The following is a 6,644-nucleotide window of genomic DNA, read 5'->3' as shown; positions in this document are numbered from 1 at the left end:
TTGTGTTTATTATACAGCTGTGTTCAATTTGGTTACTTTGAGAATTACATTTAACATCCCAAAGTTATAGCACTCTAATTTAAATTTATGCTAGCTTAACTTCAATAGCACACAAATACACAACATCATACAAAACACTGCTCATACATAACTCCTTCCCTACCTCATTTCAGTTATTGATATCCAAAAATTACATCTTTACACATGGTATGCCCAGAAACGTAGACTAATAATTGGGAGTTTTATGTGTTATTCTCAAGTCATGTAGCAAACAGAAAATGGAGTTATGGCTCAGCACCTGTGGCTAAAGTGCCAGCCACATACACCTGAGTTGGTGGGTTTGAATCCAGCCTGGGCCTGCCAAACAACAATGATGGCTGCAACAACAACAAAAAATAGCTGGGTATTGTTGTGGTGGGTGCCTGTAGTCCCAGCTACTTGAGAGGTGGAGGCAGGAGAATCTTTTGAGCCCAGGAGTTGGAGGTTGCTGTGAGCTGTGATGCCACAGACTCTACCCAGGGTGACAGCTTGAGGCTCTGTCTCAAAAAAAAAAAGAAAGAAAGAAAATGGAATTATGGGGGTGGTGTCTGTGGCTCAACGGAGTAAGGCTCCAGCCCCATATGCCGGAGGTGGTGGGTTCAAACCCAGCCCCGGCCAAAAACTGCAAAAAAAAATGGAATTATGAACTAAAATTACAATAATGCTAGCTTTTATAATCACCTATGTATTCACTTTTGTGGGGGTCTTAACTGTTCTTTATATGACTTTATGTTATTCTGTAGTGTCTTTTATGTCAACCTGAAAGACTCCCTTTACCATTTGTTTTCTTTTTCTTTTTTTTTTTTTTTTTTTTAGACAAAGTCTCACTCTGTCACCCTGGGTAGAGTATAGTGGCATGATGATAGCTCACTGCAACTTCAAACTCCTGAGCTCAAGTGATCTCCTGCCCCATCCTCTAGAGTAGGTAGGACTACAGGTGCGGGCCATGACACTCAGCTAATTTTTTCTATATTTAGTATATATGGGGTCTTGCTCTTGCTCAGGCTGGTCTTGAACTCCTCAGCTCAGGCAGTCCTCCTACCTCAGCCTTCCAGATTCCTAAGATTATAGGTGTAAGCCACCACACCTGGCCCCTTTACCGTTTCTTGAAGGGAAGGTCTAGTGGTAACAAACCGCCTCAGCTTTATTTATTTATTTATTTATTTATTTTTATTTATTTTTTTTTTTTGAATTCAGGGAACTTTATTGACGTTACATGACAAGGTGGGGCTCCTTAGGCCCCTCTTGTTCTTGAGGGGGTCTGGTGTGGAAACTATCGAGGGGAGATTCTCAGTGAGGTGGGGGACTGAGTAGGCAGGGGCACCCCAGCAGCTAGGGGCCTTTCTCTTCCTCTCGTGCTCTGGCTGGGGCTTGTGGTCTGGGGGTTCTTACTCCTTGGAGGCCATGTGGGCCATAAGATCCACCACCCTGTTGCTGTAGCCAAATTCATTATCATACCAGGCAATGAGTTTGACAAAGTGGTCGTTGAGAGCAATGCAGCCGCAGCATCAAAGGTGGAAGAATGGGTGTCACCATTGAAGTCAGAGGAGACGACCTGGTGCTCGGTGTAACCCAGGATGCCCTTGAGGGGGCCCTCTGATGCCTGCTTCACCACCTTCTTGATATCATCGTATTTGGCAGCCTTCTCTAGACGGCAGGTGAGATCCACGACCGACACGTTGGCAGTGGGTACCTGGAAGGCCATGCCAGTAAGCTTCCCATTCAGCTCAGGGGTGACCTTGCCCACAGCCTTGGCTGCACCAGTTGAGGCAGGGATGATGTTCTGGAGAGCCCCGTGGCCATCACGCCACAACTTCCCAGAGGGGCCATCCACAGTCTTCTGGGTGGCAGTGATGGCATGGACTGTGGTCATGAGTCCCTCCACAATGCTGAAGTTGTCATGGATGACCTTAGCCAAGGGGGCTAAGCAGTTGGTGGTGCAGGAGGCATTGCTGACAATGCAGAGGCTGTTTTCGTACTTCTCATGGTTCACACCCATCACAAACATGGGGGCATCAGCAGAAGGGGCAGAGATGACGACCCTTTTGGCACCCCCCTGTAGGTGAGCCCCAGCCTTCTCCATGGTGGTGAAGACACCAGTGGACTCCACAACATACTGTGCGCCTGCCTCACCCCATTTGATTTTGGTGGGATCTCGCTCCTGGAAGATAGTTATGGGATTTCCATTGATGACAACCTTCCCGTTCTCAGCCTTGACTGTGCCATGGAATTTGCCATTGGTGGAATCATACTGGAACATATAGACCATGTAGTTGAGGTCAATGAAGGGGTCATTGATGGCGACAATATCCACTTTGCCAGAGTTAAAAGCAGCCCTGGTGACCAGGCGCCCAATACGACCAAAACCGTTTATTCCGACCTTCACTTTCACCATGGTGCCTCAGGGATGCGGCTGGTGCTGCACTAGAAGAAGCGGCTGTCTGACGAACGGGAGGATCAGAGAGCCCTCAGCTTTTTTTTAAATCTGTGCATGTCTTATTTTCTCTCTCAGTTTTGAAAGACAATTTTGCTGGTTAAAGGATAGATTTTCTTCTTTCAGCATTTTTTTTTTTTTTTTGAGACACCGTCTCACTTTGTTACCCCCAACAGAGTGCTGTGATGTCATCGCTACAGCAACATCAAATTCTTGGGCTCAGCCGATTCTCTTGCCTCATCCGCCTGAGTATCTGGGACTACAGGTACCCACCCCAGTGTCCAGCTATTTTTAAAGAAGAGGTCAGGCTGGTCTGGAACTTATGAGCTCAGGCGATCTGTCCACTTTGGTCTCCCAGCGTGAACCACCGCTCTTGGCTCTTTCAGCACTTTGAATGTATAGAAATCTGCTAAGACTTTGAAAAAATCTTGATGAATTGCTTTTGTCACTACTTGGAAGATTCTCTCTTTGTCTTTACTTCTGACAGCTTGTTTTGTGTGTTTTTATTGTGTGTTTCAGTGGAGTCTCTTTGATTTCATACTAGGTGGAATTGAGCTTTATGAATGTTTATATTCATGCTTTTCATAAAATTTGGGGAGTTCAGCTGCTATCTTCAAATAATCTCTCTGCCCCTTTCGTCAACTAATCTCTCTTCTTTTGGGGCTCCCACAGTTCATATGTTGATCTGCTTGATGCCCGTAGGCTATGTTTACTATTCTTTTATCATTCTTCTTTCTGTTCCTCAGATTTTATAATTTCAATTGTCTTCAAGTTTGCTGATTCTTCCTACTATCTGCTCATATCTACTTTTGAATACCTTTAGTGATTTTTTCATTTCATTATTGCACTTTTCAGGTCCAGAATTTCTTTTCTTTTCTTTTCTTTTTTTTTTATCTCTATTGATATTTCTATTTTGTTCATACTATGTTTTCTTAATCTTTTTCTACATCTTCCTTTCAGACTTTGACCATCTTTATGACAGTTATTTGAAATCTTTGGCAAGTCTGATGTCTGGTCTTTGTCAAGGGTAGTTTCAGTTGATTTAATTTTTTCTTTGAATGGTCCATACTTTCCTATTTCTTTGTATGCCCTGTGAATTTTTTTGTTGTTAACTATATAAAAACTGAATTCGGAAATCATATTTTCCCCTTCTCAAATGTTTGCTTTTTTCTTGTAGGATATCCCTGTGCTGGGGATCAGCCTGAGGTTTAAGCTTAAGGTATTCTCAGGGTTTTTTTTCTGTGCCTGTGACTTTCCTCCAGGAGGCACAGCCTGTGCCATGACCTTCTAAATCCTCCATATATACAATTGCTTTTGAATGTCCTAGGCCTAAAATATAAAATTCCCAAAAAAATGGAAAAAGAGAAAACTTTAGGGAGATAAAAGTTGCCAGTCCTTTCAATTCCCTGGAAGTTGATACAGCTGAAGTGGTAAGGGCATATGGCAATGGCTGCCTTTTGATGTGTCTGTCCCTCCTCTGTCAGGAGCAGCAATCACTTATTAGAGCATAGCTCCCTGGTTTTGGGAACTCAGGGTACTTATTGCCCTGGCTCTTGCAATTGTGTAGACTGCTTCAGGAACATGCATGGCCACTTACCATGGGCCTGGGCATTGGTAGCTGCTACCTTGCTGAGAGCTGAGTGAAAGTCAGTGCTTATTGCCCAAGCCATCTTCTGGAACTTGCAAGCCTGGGAGTGGTCTCCAGAGTTTTGAAATGGTTATCTTAGATTCTGCCTATGCAGTTATTATCTGGGTGGTGAGGCAGATACCTTGTCTTTCTTACTTTGTGATCTTCCTAGAATCTTTTTCTCCAGAAGTATTTTATACCTCTAGCACTGTTTCTTTTAGAGTACATGCTGGTATTGCTTCTACTAATTCAGCTCTCATAAACTGTCTGGGTTTTCCTTTGATTCCAATCTACTCTACATGCTAAAAGCTACAGAACAATTCTTTTTTAGACATGCTCTTCTTCTCTTTAGATGTATGTATACTTGGGTGTGTACCTAAGGAACTATGCCTTTTACATTTCTGGAAGTCACTCTTCTTTCCCAGATAGAGATGATCATAAAGTACCACATTATTTCATTATTTCTGAGGTCTGAACACAGATCTAATAGCCACATCTTTGACAGTCTTTACCCAGTGTTCTGGGTTTAGTCTTTTCCTTGACACTGTTTCTTAATGGTCATGGCATTCACTTAGTGAGAAACAGCTTTATTTTCCAATGCTAAAGTGCCTAGAAAGTCCACTGTTCCTTTAATTCTACTTGGAAATGGACCACTTTTTTTTTTTTGACCACTTTTTTATCTGATATTATCCCTTTCTTGTAACACCTTATAAAATGCTAAAAAAAATTCAGCATTTTCTCTCAAATTTTACATGAACTTTATGAGTTTATTATATAATTTTATCTGAGATTATTCCATGCAACACTTTTACCAAATATTTTTCCCCCATGAGTCATCAATTTTCCAATCTCCTTTAACTATTTCCTTGCCATTTTTTCGGCTTCCTATTTTTATACTGTTTTTTTTTAGCTTTTGTTTAAAATTTAAATAAAAATAAATTATTCATCCTCATGCATCTTGGGAAAAACAAATCGAGGCTTAGCTTGTCTCCAAATTGGATTTTGGGTCCAGTATACTCTTTTTTCTTGGATCACCAAGTCAGGGCATAATGTCATGGTGATGGCAAAGCATGGACAAGATTACTGGAACTAGTGCAATTCAAGGTTCTGTTTACACACAGCTACTCGTATCTCAAAACAAAATGAATCCCAAATCGAAGGACAGGGAGGCACTCTGCCTGTAATGTAAGGAACAGCAATCATATGACAAAGGACCTAGATACAGGAAGGGGTGAAGAACTGGAGCCAATAATACAATGCATCAAACTACTCAAACTTTAACCAAACAAATATGCAAAGTTACATTATCATGTAAAGTTGTCATTAAAAAAATATTATTACTAGAGATAAATGTGGCTTTTTCTAAAACATTTAACTAACCTGGAAACTAAAATAATTCTGAATATGTATGCACTTGATAACATAGCCTCAAAATATATAAAGCAAAAACCTGAAAGACAAGAAAGAGAAATGTGGAAATTAATAATCACAGTGAAAGATTGGAATACCATTCTCAATAACTTTTAGAGCAGACAAATTTATAGAGGGAAAATCTGAACACTGCATTAGTAAACTTGATTTATTTACCTTATATGTAAAAATTTTAGAATAATGCTGCAACTAGATAATACCCATTATTTTTAAGTGTGCACAACATTTTCAAATTGGTCTATTGTTTAGACGGTTTAGGCTGCTATTAATATACCAAAGTGTCATAGACTGGGTAACTTATAAAGAGCAGTAATTTATTTCTCACAGTTCTGGAGGGTAGAATTTCAAGGTCAAAGGTGCCCTCGTGGTGGGTTTCTGGTGAAGGTCCTCTTCTAGCTTGCAGATTGCTATATTCTTATTGATCCTCACATGGGGTTATTTTAATAAGGACACTAATGTCATTTATGAGGGTTCCACCTTCAGGATTTAATTACCTTCCAAAGGTCCCATCTCCTAATACCACCACATTGCAGGTTTGGATTTCAGCATAGGACTTTTAGCAGGACACAGATATTCTATAACAACCACAATTTCAGCCATAAAATATTAACAAATTTTAAAGAATTGAAATCATACAGAGTATGTTCTCAGATCACTATGGAATTATTAGACCCTATATACATATAGTAATATTAGACCATATATATATAGTAATTTAGACCCTATATATAGTAATTTAAAAATATACTATTAATATTCCATATCTTAAGGAAAAAATGTCACAATACAAAAATAGGAAATATTTTGAAAGATTTATGATAAAAATACAATTGTATCAAAATTTGTGGGTGGGGGGCTATACCCTAAGTATAAGCATACTTAGAAGGAAAATCTTGACTTTAGATAAAAGGAGAAAAACTGAAAACTCAGTGATCTGAGTATTCATTTGAGGAAGGGAGGAAAAAAGAACAAATTAAAACCAGAAAACTAAAAGGAAGAATATAGTTTTAAGAAGAAATTGATAAAATATATTATCATCAACAAAGCCAAAAGGTGGTTCTTTGAAATAATAAAGTGATGCTTATTTCCAGACAAGACTCTTCAAGAAGAAGA

At 39.8% G+C, this 6,644-nt stretch overlaps 1 pseudogene across 1 annotated transcript; it reads right to left on the bottom strand.

Annotated features, from left to right (window-relative positions):
* Nucleotides 1–1,313: 1,313 nt before the first annotated feature.
* LOC128596243 (glyceraldehyde-3-phosphate dehydrogenase-like) lies at nt 1,314–2,501 on the bottom strand (annotated as a pseudogene). The gene has a single exon (XR_008383096.1). The product of XR_008383096.1 is annotated as a glyceraldehyde-3-phosphate dehydrogenase-like (transcript).
* Between the last annotated feature and the right edge of the window lie 4,143 nt (nt 2,502–6,644).

Source organism: Nycticebus coucang, chromosome 2, assembly GCF_027406575.1.
Source record: "Nycticebus coucang isolate mNycCou1 chromosome 2, mNycCou1.pri, whole genome shotgun sequence".
Classification (NCBI taxonomy): domain Eukaryota; kingdom Metazoa; phylum Chordata; class Mammalia; order Primates; family Lorisidae; genus Nycticebus; species Nycticebus coucang.
This window is presented reverse-complemented; position numbering and strand designations above follow the sequence as displayed.